Here is a 5,232-nt window from a genome sequence, read left to right on the forward strand (position 1 = left end):
AGTGAAATGAGAAAAATAGCCCTGTACGCAGAGGAATCTTCGATCCGCGGATGTCCGCGGAGGACCCTCCGCAGGATCCATGTCTATAACTGGAAAAGTCAATTTTTATGATCAAATTTTGAAATCGCCCCCGATTTTATGTCTATTGGCGGTATTTCCCCCCCCCCCCCCCCCCACACACACACACACACATTATCATTTCATTATCATTATCTATATCTTTATCTTCTTTATATCTTATAAAGCTAGCATTTTTCTAAGCATCACATTGATTTAAAACTCCTTTGTCCTTTCATATTCTCAAAACTTATAAAAGAGGAAAATTTCCAAACACCATATTGATTTGAAACTCCCATGTTTTTTCATATTCTCCAATGACTTTTCAAATTCATTTTAGTAATGATTATTAATTGCTTATACATCAAACATGTTATATAAGTTGTTACATGTGATTTACGAATCTTTGTTTCTCTCTTTAGTTCTTGGTTTCCTAAACATCTCACTTTGAGTGAAATTCTTTCTGCATCTTCTTAGTCACCAACTTGAAACATTACAGTTTAGCAACATTGCACCACATTTCTCCAATCACTTATGTAAGAAGAATGTTGATTACATTGTGTTTTTATATAGAAAAGGCAAAATATGATTTGTTGTGTTATGGATTTTAAAAAAAATAGTGGTCGGATGTTGTATATTTAATTGTAGTGGATGTCTAATATTAGGATTTGGTTCATAATATTATATTTATATGTTAATATCCTTTTGTTTATGTTATATGAAGATTATTGTGCAATGTGGGTGGTTGTGTGGTAACTTTATGTTTGTAATTGTATTTTAGTTTTCATTTATGGATGGTTGCAATTGTACTTTATATTTGTAATTGTATTTTAGTTTGTATTTTACTTTGCATTTATGGTGTTTATGGGAAGAAAAATATGAGAATGATCCATACTTTGATTGTTGGCGTTTTTTTGTTGTATGCATCATATCCACGTTAAACATAGATGAACATCTCATGCATTTGAAACTCCCAAGACATTTTTTCCTTGAACCTCATGCATTTGAAACTCCCAAGACTATTCAACTTATACAAATTAATTTATGATTAATTGAAATTTTATGATTTGTAACTCTTAAAACTTTTCAAATCATACTATTTAATTGATGAGTTAAATGAAATATTTAGCCTATATAAGAAATTTGTAGATTACATCTTGCATGTATGTCAACACAAAATGATAGATTATATTTTTGGGTTTGAAGAGTTATGTGAGTGGTTCAATGGATGTAAGAAAGCAATTGCAACTTTTCCAAATATAAATTCATGTAAACTCAAATTGGGTGCATGTAAAGTTTTAGATATTAACCAAGGTTCAAATTTAGGTATGTTTGTAAGGGTATACTTGAGATCATTTTTAAAGTTTATGTGTTATGCATCTGTCTATAATCACAGGATGATGAAGTGGGATGATAATTACTTCTCATGAGCTTTTGGTAAATCAACCATCAAACTATTTATAAGTTAGAGAAATTAACTTTGTTAACATGTATGTATCTTTATGTTTTCTTTTTTTATGTTAAGAAAATATATTTTATGTACAAGAGAACATTATTCAACATGTATTTTATGCTATTATATACTATGTTAGTTTCTATTGCTTATTTTGTTGTAAATAACATCGATGGAGTTCCTTATAATTGATTTTGATGAAATGAGTTTACAATTATTATTCCAAATTGTTGGCGATAATGACGAATTAAAACGAATGATTTTTAATATGATATGATTTTATTGTTGAAAACCAATAGTTATGTGTGTTATAAAAATGAATTCTTAATGTTCTACCAAAACTTATATGGATGCACCCAATTTTAAATGTTTTTATAGTTATAAAAATAAATTATCTTATTACATTTGTCAATTTCATTTTTCCTTATTCATTCTTTATCGTTAAGGAAAAGTAAAATAAATAAAATATTAATATTTTCTTAAGAAAATATAAGTGATAAAAATATACCTTAAGTGTAACACTCATCTTCCCCTAACTCTCTCTTAACATATTTTTTTTAAGATTAGTCACAATACATAACAATTACTGTAATTTTGAAATCCAAATCACTATTTTATTTGGACCGTTCATTATTTTCCAACATTTCATAACTTTAATTAAAAAAATGAAAGTACAATAAAAAGTATGATAGTTTTTTTTTTGTAAATATAATAACGAAAAATTTCAAATAAATAGTTTTTAATTAGTAAAGGTAATAAATATTTAAAATAACGTAAAACTAATAATAGATTATATTATATTAAAAAATTATATTTATTTGAAATAATAATAATAATAATAATAATAATAATAATATAAGAAATAAAAAATATTCAAATAAATTATTTATAAATTAGTTAAAAATGCATATAGTTTAAAATAATTTTAAATCAAAAACTTAATTCAATTTGATTCAAACACAACTTTTTATATATTTCTTATCGTATACTTAAAATTATTATAATATTAGTTATGACTTAGTATAAAAATTATTATTTCAATGATAAATACTTATAAAATTGTTTTTATAACATATAATTGTTAATATTTATATTATATTACTGGGAACAAATCAAGAGTTTAAAACTCCCACTACAACTCAATAATTTTTTTTATTTAAATGTAATTATGATTTCAAATTAAATGTAATTTGCCTTTATAATTTACACTACATTCAAAAGTTTTTTAAACTTATGGTTATTAATGTACAATGCTTTTTTATTGTCCACTTATTTATTATACACATTGTAACTATATTAGTAGTATATAAGTAAGTTTTGATTAAAAAATCATATGTTTGAAAAGATTTGTGATTCAAAATGAAAGAGTTGAAAAAAATAAGTTTTGTCGCATCAATGGTTATTTCAACACAAAATTTTTATAACAATGTTTCTATATATCAAATGTATGGTGATTTCTAAATATTTATTTTGAATGACTTATAAGTGTTTAATAAGTTTTGTTTGATGTAAATGTTATAATGTTGTAGTATTTTTATTTTATTAAAGGCTATAGTCTTTTTCATACTATTTGTATTTGTTTTATATACAAATCGGCATACGTTTTATATATAATTTCCACAACCACTACAAGAAAAAGGGGTTTCATAGACTGACATAATCAGTCTCCGATGGCTAATAATCAGTCTCTGATGAGAATTTGAGACTGATTTAGCTAGTCCCTAGCCAGTCCCCAAGACCTAGTCTTAGATAATCGTTTTTTATGTATTTGGGATTGAAAATCAGTCCCAAATACATCAAAGTATCAAGGACAGAAAGTCAGTCTCTGATAATATCTCATTCAGTCTCTAATCTTTTTTCATCAAATCCTCAATTTGATGTTATATCAGTCCTTGATATTATCTTTTAGGGACTGAATATCAGCTCTAAATAATATATTATTCAGTCTCTAATGTTTCATTGACATCTCTATTTCATGTCGTATTACTCCTTGATACTATCTTTCAAAGACTAAATATTAGTCTTTAAATCATGTTTAGTCTCGAACATCTTTCCTTAAAACAATCATTCTGAGACTGAATATCAGTCTTCCAAACTAGGGATGAGCCTAATTGGCTACCCGCCTATTTTAGCTAGAATCGGAACCGCTGCTTCTAAAATTATTGTTATTGGAACGAACCGCTTACACCGGTTCCTAGAAATTTGAAACCGGTTGCGGTTCTGTGTACCCGGTTTTTTGAATAGTAAATTTTTTATTTTATACATGCCATTGAAATTAACTTTTATAAGTAATAGGAATTCAATATATAAACTAAAACAATTACAAAATTTGATCTCAAAACAAAAATAGATGGAATTTAACAAGTTTGCAACAAACTACAAAACAACAAAACATAAAGAGTCTCAAAACAACAAAAAAGCAATAGCAAAAACAGCACAAAACAACAACTAGCTAACAACAGCATCATCGAACTCCGAAATCACAAAACCAGTTACATTAGCCAACTAATCAATCATATAACTTCAAGACAAAATGAAAATGATTTGATTAAAACAATGAACTTACGTATCTTATTGAAGGCAACAATATCACAACTTTGAACAAAGTCATTGATGGGTTCCTCACAGAGTCTTTCTTCAATAAGCTTATCAACAAATCAACAGACACTAAATAACGGGCACATCTACCAAAGTCTCCAATAATTCCAGACCACACTTCAAAGGTAGTATCACAGACTTTGACCCAGACCCCAACGTTTCATTCATGGCCATTGAAGGGCCTTGGTCACAAACTCTATGGTCTACATGAAAATTGGTAGCTCCTTCACCGGCTTCGGCTAAAAGGGAACCAACTACAGATGTACCAAATTCATTCACCTAAACAAATAAGAAAAAAAACGACTCCAGATGTCTTAAAGAAGCACTATGACTGATATAAACAAACAAAAACAGAAGAATACCTCGCACATACTTGTTCAAATCAAGGGCACATTTTGAATTGAATTGATTTAAGTACCTTCACGACCAAGCTTTTCGAGAAACCACTTGCTATGAATCCAATGATGTAAGAGAAAGTTAATTGCTTTTATCATTTTATGCAATGAACAAGGAAGTGCAACAAAGGAGACTTACATGTAAGGTCCTACAATCAAAACAATGATGAATTTTAAGCTTAGACAATCTCAAGTGTTCTTTAAGAAGGATTGAAGATAATGTTATCAATTAACTATAATTCTCATGTCTACTCGAAATCTTATACTAACCAGGGAGGCATTTCAAAGCATTGCTACAGAGGCAAGTGTCTTCAACTAAACCGTTCCTTTCACCTACTCACATACAATATACACATTCCAAATAAGCAAAATATAACTCTTGAAGAACATCAATGGAGATTACAGATTAGGAGTGTAAACCGGTTTAGCGGGCAAACAAGCTTTCACTTTCACGATGTCCTCAGAATCGCCTTGCACATATTTACAGAAATAAACTTCACATATTTATAGAAATCATGATTGTCAGAATTAAACTTCACATATTTACACAAATCGAGGTTTCACATATTTACAGAAAACGATATTAAGAAGCTGATCTGACAAAGACTTGTAGAGTTCTTGATTTTAGACTTGTTGTAGAGTCAATTGAGCAGGGATGGTTGTAACATCCCCCTCTGGAACGTATCACAATATTGTCCGCTTTGGGCCACTCGACACAAGGACTTCCCA

The sequence above is a fragment of the Lactuca serriola genome, chromosome 8 (assembly GCF_051521515.1).
Source record: "Lactuca serriola cultivar US96UC23 chromosome 8, Lser_US96UC23_V15, whole genome shotgun sequence".
Lineage (NCBI taxonomy): Eukaryota > Viridiplantae > Streptophyta > Magnoliopsida > Asterales > Asteraceae > Lactuca > Lactuca serriola.